The sequence below is a fragment of the Elaeis guineensis genome, chromosome 14, assembly GCF_000442705.2.
Source record: "Elaeis guineensis isolate ETL-2024a chromosome 14, EG11, whole genome shotgun sequence".
NCBI classification, from domain to species: Eukaryota; Viridiplantae; Streptophyta; class Magnoliopsida; order Arecales; family Arecaceae; genus Elaeis; species Elaeis guineensis.
The window spans coordinates 43,550,551-43,563,459 of NC_026006.2; the positions used below are offsets into that span (position 1 = coordinate 43,550,551).

General features: G+C 33.5%; 1 pseudogene; it reads right to left on the reverse strand.

Moving 5' to 3' along the window:
- Positions 1-7,306: 7,306 nt before the first annotated feature.
- On the reverse strand, positions 7,307-8,621 carry LOC140853606 (uncharacterized; annotated as a pseudogene).
- Between the last annotated feature and the right edge of the window lie 4,288 nt (positions 8,622-12,909).

A 12,909-nucleotide genomic window follows, 5' to 3' on the forward strand; every position in this document is an offset into this window, starting at 1 on the left:
TGACATATTTTGTTGGTCAATAACCCAATGGTCTATAACTAAGTTAATTGAAACTGAAAAACTTGATTCTACCTTTCAAGTGTGCATCTCGAGTCCAAATATTGCAGGTTTCCTTATGATAAGTATGCAAAAGAGTTTGAAATCATGGTTAGAAATCAACTTGCTACAGTTAAAAAATAAAATAAAAACTTAACAATAGTACTTAAATCAGAGACCAACAAAATAAACAAAGGAAAGAGGAAAAGAAGAAGGTTCAGATCAGTGATTGAAAATTAGGCATTGCAAGTTTCTTTACTCTTTAACCATGAGGTGACTGCAAGCGGTTGTCTGCAATGTAATAGACCATCCAAGCTTACCCTGCAACTACAATAATAAGAATAGAAATGCATCACCTCTATCGATCTCTCTCTAGACTCTTTAGGTGCATTTCGCACAGGCAGTCATCATAGCCTCTCCGAGCCTCCGACCGCCTTTCTGAGCCCCCGATCGCCTTCTCGAGCCCCCCACCCCTACCCGAGCCCAGTCTGAAAACTAGAAATAGATATTTTTTTAACAAATAAAATAAAAACTTAAAAATAGTACTTAAATCAAAGACCAACAAAGTAAACAAAGGAAAGAGGAAAAGAAGAAGGCTCAGATCTGCCATTGAAAATAAGGCATTGCAAGTTCCTCTGCACCTCTAACCATAAGGTGGCTGCAAATGGTTGTCTGCAATGTAACAGACTATCCAAGCTTGCCCTGCAACTACAATAATAAGAGCGAAAATGCATCACCTCCATCGATCTCTCTAGACTCTTTAGGCACATCTTGCATAAGCAGTCATCATAGCCTCTTCGAGCCTTCGACTGCCTTCCTGGGCCCCCCACCCCTACACGAGCCCAGTCTGAAAATTAAGAGTAGAAATTTTTTAAAAAATAAAATAAAAACTTAAAATTAGTACTTAAATCAGAGAACAACAAAGTAAAAAAGGAAAAGAGAAAAAGAAGAAGGCTCAAATCTACCATTAAAAATAAGGCATTATAAGTTCCTCTGCACGTTTAACCATGAGGTGGCTGCAAGCAGTTGTCTGCGATATAACAGACCATCCAAGCTTGCATTGCAACTACAATAATAAGAACAAAAATGTATCATCTCCATCGATCTCTCTCTAGACTCTTTAGGCGCATCTCATACATGCAGTCATCAAAGCCTCCCCAAGCCTCCAGATGGCTCTCCGAGCCCCCCACCCCACGGTTGAAGATGTGTGGCATACAAGGGCTGGATGGCTTGGACGCCAGCTGGGACCCGAGTGCACAGGGCATGCCCCAGCTCGATGTTCGCAATACTGACCGACACCTTCCCTCGTCCTGAGCGCATAGGATGCATGGGGACTGGATGCCTTGGATGTCAGCTAGGATCCAAGGCCCGAGCACACAAGGCACACCCCAGCCCCATATTTACAATGCTGCTTGGCACCTTCCCTCGATCTGAGTGCTCTGCATGCTAAGACCCAAATCTCATGCTTCTAATTAATTAATTAATTAATTATCTAACTAATTAATTAAACTAATATTTAATTAATTAATTTTTAATACCTAATTATACTTAATTAACATAATTTAAATAAAAAAATTAACTTTAATGATAGCATTAGCCGTTGCTAATGTCGTCGCTAGTACTTATAATAGAAGACGGGCTACAACGCAAGGACTGAGGCACGGGCTGGTGCACAGGGACTGAGGGGTAAGGAAACATCAGCTCGGGGATGCGACTGTGGAGATGGGGCCGTGGGGTCAGGTCGCATGATTGGGGCCGCAGGCTGGGGGCTATAGGGTAGGTGCCGCAAGGTCAGGTCGATAAGGTCGGGGCGGTGCCTCGGGGATGCAACCGCAAAAATGAAGGCACAGAGATGGGGCCTTGAGAAGGCGACGCAGGTCGGGGCCATGGGGTCAGGCCGGTGGGGAGGGGCCGTGAGCTAGGGACGACAAGGTAGGGAACGTGGGGTCGGGCAGGTGACATTAGGCCCGATGGGGTCGTGGCGATCGCGAGCATGAAGGGATGTGGGCTTGGGGCCTCGAGGTCGGGTCAGCAACATCAGGGCCGATGGGGTTGGGGTGGTTGCGGGTGTGGAGGGATGCGAGCTTAGGGCCGCGGGATGTCGGAGGGACGAGGCAGGGAGGGATGAGGCAGGGAGGGAGGAAAGGAGGGTTGGAGGGGTTTGGAGGCCGACGAGAGGAGAATCACGGGAAGGGGAGAGGATGAGGCACGTGCTAGCAAAAAAATTTTCCCCCGACGAACGGTAAATAGGTAGAGTATTAGCAATGGCAAAGTGGCTATCGCTAATGCCATCGGTACAAGTATTAGCGATGGTATTCTGTAGCTAAAGCCATCGCTAATACTTTTATCAAAAAAATATTTTTTATAATTTTTTAAATAATTTTTTTTATAATTATTAGCAACGGCAAATACAGCCGTCGCTAATAACCATCGATAATTAATTAATTTAATTATAATTATAACCAAAAATATTTTTTAAAATTTTAAATTTATTAGTGACAGCTTTCACCATCACTAATAGTCAATCTTCCATTGCTAATACTACTATTAGTGATAGAAAAAATGCCATCGCTAAAAGTTGTCACTAATAATCTTTTTCGTTATAAGTTTTATACTTACTAATTTTTTTTTATTTTTTAAAATATAATATAATTTTAAAATTTAAAATCTATTTTTATCATTCATTATCTAAATAATTATCATTAGAGTATCGTCATAAAAGACCGCTTTGATCTAGTAGCCTTAGGTATGTTGATCATTAAAATTTGATGTTGACGGTCATAAATTATCACATGATGATCTAATAGATGGAGACCACCGATGGATTCAAAAACTTACAATGATAATATCGATGATATTTATAGTATATTATCAAAATTTTACTTCAATTGGACATCATTATCGTAGTCAATTTCGTACGAAATAATTTGAATCGTTAAATAAAAAATGAGTGATCAAAAGGCCAAACGACATTCGATTATAAGGTGATATTTTAGATAAATGATATTTACTACTACTTTGATTATTTATATGATGGTGATCATAAAATTCAAACAGTGCATATATGAACGATCCAAAACTATATATCTCTTGATACTCATTCTTAAAATCTTTAAGTAATTATACTTGCATTTTTGTAAGATCTGCTTAACATGGATGGTTCATATTTGTGTGATTTAAATTTTATAATTATCATCATATAAATGATTAAAGTAGTAAAAAATATCATTTATCTAAAAAATTATCTTAATCGAATGCCATTTGACCTTTTAATCACTCTTTTTTTTTTAACGATCAAAATTATCTCATACTAAATTGATCATGATAATGATGTCTGATTGAAGTAAAATTTTAATAGTATGCTATAAATATCATCAAGATCATCGTTGTAAATTTTTAGATCCATCGATGGTCTCTATCTATCAGATCATCAGGTGGTCGTTTGTGACCTTCAAAAATAAGTTTTATTAATCGACATAACTAGGGTTATCAGATCGAGGCGATCTTTTATGAAAATACTCTAACAATAATTATTTAGATAATAAATGATAAAAATAAATTTTAAATTATAAAATTATATCATATTCAGAAAAAAATAGAAAAAAAATTTACGACAGTGAATTTCGTCTCTAATAGTATCGTTGCTAATAATCATGAGTGACCGCATATGTTGTCACTAATGCTTTCTCCACCATCTCTAATAATTTTAATAAATAAATAATTTTTTTAAATTTTTTTGTGATAGTGAGTTTCGTTGCTAATGATTATTAGAGATAGAGATTGCCGTCGTTAATAGTCTTTCTGCCATCACTAATAAATTTAATAAATAAAAAAAAAATTAAATGATGTTTGCGATGGCTAAATCCATCGCTAATAGTACCATCGCTAATGATTATTAGTGATGGTAAAAGCTGTCTTTAATATTTTTTTAGCCATTGCTAATAAGTTTAATAAATATTTTTTTTGCCATCGCTTATTTTTTGATTGCGATTGTTGTTCGATAAAAACTTTTATTAGCGATGGTATTTCAGCCGTCGTTAATAGCCGTTAGTAAAAAAATTACTAGCAATAAAAAACTTAGTGTCGATAATGCCGTTTCTAATACTACCTATTAGCGACGGTGGAAACATCACTGCTAATGATTGTCAGTAATATATTATTTTTTTCTAGTGATATAATATAATATAATATAATAAATTATATTATATATCAAAATAATATATATTATAATATAAAATTATGTATTATTATATTATTATGGGTTAAAGATATATTAGGAATGAAATAAAAATATTATTTTTTTATTGATGAAAAAATAACTTATCCATCTTCTAGGTAAGACTTTCGTCCCATTTTATGGATAAATACTATCTATAAAAAAATAATTTGCCCACCTAGAGAAGCGTGATTATATAGATAAGTTGGTTAATAGGAAAGTTATCCAACTTTTCTAAAATGACTACCATGGCCAATATTAAGATATGGTCTGACTAATACTTTTCAAATTTTTTCATATATCCATCATATCATTCTTTCTATGAAAGCATCTATACACTACATCTCTTGCCTCAAGTATGCATAATTAAGAAAATTTAAGAAAAATATACATTTGATGGAGGATATCTAACTCATACACAAATTTGATGGATGATATCTAACTTATAAAAATACTAAAGCAGTGTTATAGAATACACTCATTAACTTGCTAGTCTTCTCAATTTTGCCCCACTCCTCTTTAGATGGACGATGCCCATAATTAAAGTGACTCAATTTTAAATGAAAAAAATATGCTGGCAAAAAGAGCACTCTCTAGCATCAAAAAAGCTAAATTCCATCTTATAAAAATATCTTTCCTTAAGTCTTTTTCTACTTTCCAAAGATTTATCTAACATATTCTACAATTTTTTGTTTCCAAACTTTGAACGTCTCATATATTTGATACTTTCATGAATTTTGAAGATAGATTCATCCATCTTCTTTAATCTTTTTTCCATAATTAAGTTAAGAATATGAGCATAAGATCAGATATAAAAGAGCTTGCCATTTGAGTAAAGTATATTCTTTAAACTAAGTTGGATTTTTAGTATGTCAATAAAAATATCATTGACATATGCATTATTCAAAGTCATGCAATACATTTTTTTTTTCCAGTCCTCCAATCAATCAACAAATCATACATTATTTTATATGAAGATATGCCATTATACAAAGAAGGCATGAAATGAAAGTTGAGAATTTTTTTTTTATAACACTCATTCTTCATAAATAAAATGAACAGTTAAATATAAATACTCATATGTAGTAACAGGGATCCATAAATCTAAAGTCAAGTTTGTCCTAGAAGAAATTGAATATAGCCACAACATTTATTTTCTTTTCTTGTACAATATTATCAAATTAACCTTTACAGTATTCTTTAATATTAACTTAGCATCCTCATAAATATAAGAAAATAATGATTTAATGCCTTCATATTCAATAAATTAAAAGGGTAGATCGTGCTTCATAATTACAAATGTTAGCAATTCATGGAGTTTCTCAAGATCATATTTAATAGAACACATTGATATAGACCCTTCAGATTATGATAAGATCTTCTATCTTATGTCATGGTTCCTTCTATAACTCTCTAAATGATGTTTTAGATCTTTGGTCTTAACCTTACCATCATATGGATATTCTATATCATACTTCTTTCACTTACATTTTTTGGTTGCATTATTTATTTAAAAAATTGATAAATAAATAAAATTAGCTTTCTTTTACATTTTCCATATGGAGAGTCATCCACTGCAACTTTATTAAAATCCAAAGACATTGATTTATTTGCCATGTCATTATCACTCTCTGACTCTACATTCACGTTGAACTCTTATTCCATCTATATCATATAATTTAAAATTATATCAAAAAACTTATCTAAAAAGAAAATTTTTTATTTTTGATTTAGAAGGATCCTCAGCTTGATGTCAATAATTTTGACCATTACGAGTAAGAGTTAAATAGGATCTAGGAGTAAGATCTACCATATTAGAAAGTTAAATCATATGTCATATTTTAGGAGGCTATAACTTGACCATGCAATGTTCGATTGAGATGATCTTTTTTTAATATTGGGTATGATTCTTTTAAGATCTATAACTTTCGACCACCCCTTTGGAGGCTAAATCAAGCCAAAATTTTATTGTTTGATTATAAAAATGGATCGATCAAATTAGAACATTTTTTTATGAGAGACTTTGATCAAAGATTATCTTTCAATCTATGAAAAATTAGAAAAAATTATATAAAGTTAATATAAAAGTCAAGATCTATTCTTACAAAATTTCAATATTTTTTTGTGATTTTTAAGTTAATCATTTTTCAGAGAGAGTTAGGCCCCATTTGGCAAAGCTATTGCTAGTAGAACTTTTAGAGCTTTTAAAAGTAGATCTTTTGAGAAGTAGAGTTTTTGAAAAATAGAGCTTTTATAAAAAGTTGTTTGTTGTTTGGTAACTATATTTTTAAACTAATATGAAGCTTTAATATGTGTTTGGTAACCAAACCAAAAAATATTTTTCATATGATAAAATAATCATAAAGTATATTACCTAATATTATATAGTAGAGTATAATAAAATATAATATGCATTACATAAATATATTATGTATTATAATATTACTATAATATAATATAATATTATTATAGTGTAACATAATGTAAGAATATACTGTAGTATAATGTAATATAACAACATATGGTATTAGTACATAATAAAATATTATTATATATTATAATATTACCATAATGTGATATAATATAACATATTATTGTGATATAATGTAAAGTAGTATAATATAATATCATAATAGTATGATATATTATAATATAATCTTGTGTTTATAGTATAATATAGATGCATTCAATCATGCTTGTAAAAAGTGAGATTGTAGGATTCTTTTCTACCCAATGCTTTCCTTATCCTTGGTTTTCTTATATAGGATGAAATGTTATCGGTTAATATTGATAAATCAAGTATATATTTGATGCTACCTTATCTATAACAAATTCTAAAATATGCATTAACTATTATTATCACCAAATTATTTTATATTATTGATTTTAATAGCAACAAAAATGCAAGATGTAAGTTTACTCAAAACCAAAATATGAATGATACAAGAAAAAATCTATATTACATGTATAATTTTATAAAAAAAGAAGTCAATGAGTTATAAGAAAAGTAGTAATATAATCATGCTAAACATCCATCTCATGGTTATTTGTTGTTCATCTTTTCTTCATACTTGATTCTTCTTTTGATTCACTAATCTCTAAACAATCTAGCGGAAGTAGATCCTCATCATCATTATAAGGCTGAAACTCAAAGTCTTTAATTATATGATTTCTAATAAATTTATGAATGGCCATTGAAGCCACCACAATTTGAATTTATTTATAATAAAAAAAATTAGGAATTATACTCAATATTTTTTATTTACTTTTCCAACATTCAAATGTCCTCTCAATAGTACATCTTAGTGAGGAATGTGTATGATTAAAGATTTCATGCATGCTCCTTAGTTGACTTCCACATCAAAAATCTGATAGCTAACATTTTTTCCCTTTATATAGCCCCATATATTTTGCCATGTAAGGATACCCTGCATCCACCAAGCAATATTTACCTACATGAATATACATATTAGAATTTAGTACTTATATGTGAAAGTTAAAATATTTATCTATCATTATAATATATTTAATTAAAATGCATACCTCTAGGTGGGTATGAAAATTTGAGCTCTTCTTTATGGTCTTTAAAAAATATGAGTATTATGAGCAGTACCCTCCTATCCAGACCAAATAAAAGTAAAACCTATGTCAAAATTAGAACAAGTGATAATATTTTGTACAGGAATCCTTTTTTGGCCAATATATAGTATTTGCTTATATGAAGAAACTTTTATTAGTACATGGGTACCATTAATTGCTCCAATGCAATTCTTAAAATAAGGCTACCAGCAATTGTCATCATAGATTTTACTTGGAATAGAATTGAACTCTCTATTAATTGGATTAATAATATCCCTTGATATTTTTAGGACAACAGTTAAGACATGGATAAATATCTACTAACTATTGCTCCTGAATGTTGAAACATTTCTTGAACTATTCTATTCCCAAAACCATATCGTAGAATCATCAAAAATATGGCTACCAACTCCTCAATAGAAATATTTCTAGAAGCTTTCAAATCATATTTGACTTTCAATTACTTGCACTGATCAATAAATATATTTTTCTCTACTATAAACTATTATTAACATCTATTTGGCTTGCCTTGTCGAATCTCTAGTACCAACTTGTATCCAATTTCATAAGAGGTCTTACAAGGCTCTTTGTCAGCATACTTTGTGCAATATTTAGTAGCCATACTAGCGGCTACAATCAGTAATACATAAAATTCAATATCATTAACTATCTCATTTTTGCTGTAATTATTCTCTTTATAGCTATTATCCCCACTACCCATATTTATATAGAAAATATTATGCAAAAAATAAAATATCCATAACAAAATAAATAAATAATTTATAATATAGAGATATTATAAAACATCAATATATTTAACCTATAATATCCATAATATTCATAATATTCACAACATATTGACCAAGATATAACACAAATACATATAATCCACCTAATTCTAATATAAATATTCACAATTAAACTACAAAAAGCATATCACCATAATAAAGTATCAAGAACTAGTTTCATAGGTTTAACATTTGCCCGAGCCATTCAATCTGAAGATGGGTATCCTAGAGGGCCACAAACATCTCTTGTTGTTCTCTTTTAAGGATCATCTCAATAGCAAGTAGAAATAGTTTGGGTTGTGCTTTTATCTCAAGTATTGCTCGCATCATTTTTATTATCTCGTCGATGCTACATCCAGGCTTATCAATCATCTTGGATGATATATATTGTGCTCCTCTACACTATGTCAACAAAACAACTAAACTCCTGAGACAATTGCACAGCACCTCTTACCTTCTTACATTTCTTATCCTAATTTTTAGGGCTAATTTTATTTTTTTTCTCCTAGATGGGATAAGATGCAGGGTAGGGTTAACATTATCTATACCAGTGGAAAGGTCATCAATTCCATATACAATTAGATTAGGATTTTCATCTGAGTCACATAAGCCCTCAAATATATTAATATTTTCTCCATCTAACCTCTCATGTACTCCACATATTCTCTCAACATCTCCCTGTATCTATGAAACTGGTGCTCAAGCCCTCTCCCATGTGATACTAGTATCTCTAAATAACCTATCCAATTTCATGGTATGTTGTGGAACATATTTTCGAAACTCAACTGCATCAAAAATTTTCTATAAGTTAAGAATATATAATTATCAATAGTAATTTTTGAATCATAGTATAAAAAATCTTACAAATATCAGTATACAATTTTTTATACTTGCAATTTTTTCCCACCATGCTTCTGGTGCATCTATTGCATTTGTAATAAGATTCTATCCAAGCCCTATTTTCTTTGCTACCAATCTCATCCAAATGCTCTAGTTTGGTTTTAGATTAACCTATTTATTTTTAAATATTTATAGTCATATTGGTTTTCAATTTTCTTATTAAGTTTTTTAGTTGTATTGGCCCATCCTTCCCTATTGAAATGTGTTCCTGGGTGATTATCATCTTCAATTTCACCAATACATAAATCAATGAACTCCTCCATCAATCTATCATTTCAAATAACCTTCTTATTTTTATCATCTTGGGTGGATGGACTAGTAGAGGTATTTTGACACTTTTTAAGCATTTCTTCTTTGAAAAAATTATAGAGACACCTCTTAAAGTTTTACCTTTTTACACGTAGACTCCAAAAGAAAAAAAATTGCAAAGGAGCCCCAAAACTTTCAAAACATTGCAAATAGTCCCAACCGTCAGTCTCCATCTTAATAGTGTCAACAAAAATTATGTAATGACCAAAATGCCCACCCTACTTTTTAACTATCAGATTTTTTTTAGGGGGTGGGAACCATTGGAGACATTTTATTTTTGCTAGAGCCCTAATCTCCAAATCCGCTATAGCCTGTTAATCTCCAAATCCATCAAAAAATTTGATCTTGCTAGAATCCTCACCAGTTGCCGATTCATAGGTATTCAATGGATTTGTTGATTTGAAGAGGTAGGTTTTAAAATTTTTTGGTATTTGTGGTTGAAAGGAATTTCGTTTGCCATTTAATATTTTTCTTGCTTCAAAACAATCGATTTATTGTGTTTTTATGCTTTCAAATAGTTTGAATTTGGTAATGTGTACATTTTTCTGGTTTTATAGTCAGTTCCTATTTGGGGTTTATATGAAATTATTTATTTTTAGCATTGGGATTCTACTCTACCGAAGTAGGGAAGCCTCTGTCCAAATTCATTGGTAGGCATTTGCTACCTTAGTGTAAGGGGATAGTAACAGTGGACCAAAAGCACTTGAAAATGGTGAAGGTAAGGGACCAATGCACCATCCCAAATTCCTATATGCCGTGGTATGGCTGGAAGGCAACAAACCATATCTATGTGGACTGTTAGAGCAGTTAAACTACAGTGGTCCATTATGGAATGTTAATTTTTAATTAATTTTTATATTAATCATATTTTTTTAAGGCAATAATTAATTAATGTAAGTAGCAGTATTATCTAAGTTAAAGAATGGAACCCCCATCCTTAGAGATCCAACTCCAAATAATTGAACCTTTATGCTTACTATAATGTTATATTCCAATAATGTTCTATTTTGAGATAATTTAGTTAACAATTTTGCATTGTAAGTAAGTTAGCAAATGTTGTTGCAATGTAATAATATTAAGTTAACAAAGTTTTATGTATGTACGTAGAATGGATGATCTATTTATATTAAAAATTCATTATAGGAGATATCTTCATTTCTCTCCCAGCATATAGTATATTGGTGGCTCTATCAGTTATTTAGGTAGTTGTGACCCTGACTTAATGAGTTATGTAGAGCTGGAGACCACGATGAAGGAGCTTGGCTACTAGAAGGTAGAGTAATCGTACTATACAATCCTCTGACAGCCTTTGGAAGACAGACTGAAGCCTCTGTACACTGATCAGGATGTGGCATAAATGCTGGCTATTTGTAAGGGGGAGAGGCATATAGCAGTTTATGTAGAATATGTAATCGATGAGATTTATCTAGATACAGCTGAGCCACCCTCTGCACTTCCGTCAACCCAAGACATTGATGAGGTAGTTGGAAAGTAATAAGAGGAGAGGCAAGGTCAGCAGTAAGGGCAGGATCAAGAGTAGGGTCAGCAGTAGGGGCAGGATCAAGAGTAGGATCAACAGCAAGGGCAAAATCAAGAACAAGATGGAAGGCCTGATAAAAGGCCTATGGATGAAGAAGGATATGACTAAATTAGTTCTGACAGTGATCATAGTCAACCCTTGAGTGACTTCTTAGTCTCTGATAAGGAGGATGTTGAGTTGTTTAAGGAGTATATTGATGATTCAATTACTGATACAAATATTAAAAGATAGGTGGAAGGAGTTATAGAAGAAGAGGAGACAGTTGCAAAAGAGCCTGAGCTCGCTGATAGTGATGAGCTAAAAAGCATTGGTAGCTCATTAGATGGTGAAGGCGATAGCTCTAGCTTCCAAAGTTTAATAAGATCACAGATTTTTTGAAGCCTATAGATTTGAAGTTGGGAATGCTTTTTGCTTCAATCAAAGTGATTAGAAAGGCTTTGAGGCAATATGTTATAGAACCAAGGTTTGACTATGAGTACAAACACAATAAAAAAGCTAGGGTAACTACAGTCTGTAAGAAAAATTATGGATGGAGGATATATGCCTCCCCCTATAGAGGGTATCCACTTATCAGATTAGAAAGTTTCAACCCATACGTAAATGTAGGAGATATTTTGATAATCACCTTGTGAACTCCAGATGGTTGTCTGAAGCCTACATGGAGGATATTAGGGATGATATCAAATAGAGTGTTAAAAGATTTGTTTAAAGGGTGAAGAGGGATGCCAAGATACAGATCTTCAGGGCTCAAGCTTATAAGGCAAAGAAGAAGGCACTCCTAGCCATTCATAAGTCGCATAGGGAGCAATATGAAAAACTGTGGGAGTATTGTGATATCATTAAAAGGATTAACCCCGATAGCACCATGCTCATTAGTTCATTGCCCAAGGAAAGGCAATGGCCCTTTTATGTCTATATTCATACTTTCAAGAGGGACTTTCTTGATGGATGCAGATCCATTATTGACTTGTGTTGGGTATAAATTACCCACAGCCGAAATCGACAGCAGAACGGCTCTGCCCGGACTCCTACGGGAGCCGGGCTCCTCCATCAACAGCAGAACGGCTCTGCCCGGACTCCTACGGGAGCCGGGCTCCTCCTTCAACAGCAGAATGGCTCCGCCTGGACTCCTACGGGAGTCGGGCTCCTCCATCAACAGCAGAACGGCTCCGCCCGGACTCCTACGGGAGTCGGGCTCCTCCATCAACAGCAGAATGGCTCCGCCCGGACTCCTACGGGAGCCGGGCTCCTCCATCAACAGCAGAACGGCTCCGCCCGGACTCCTACGGGAGCTGGGCTCCTCCTTCAACAGCAGAACGGCTCCGCTCGGACTCCTACGGGAGCCGGGCTCCTCCATCAACAGCAGAATGGCTCCGCCCGGACTCCTACGAGAGCTGGGCTCCTCCATCAACAGCAGAACGGCTCCGCCCGGACTCCTACGGGAGTCGGGCTCTGCCATCGACAGCAGGGTGGCTCCGTCCGGATCCCTATGAGAGCCAAGCTCCGTCCTTAATCTCCGACCTCAATATCAGCTGCTGGAG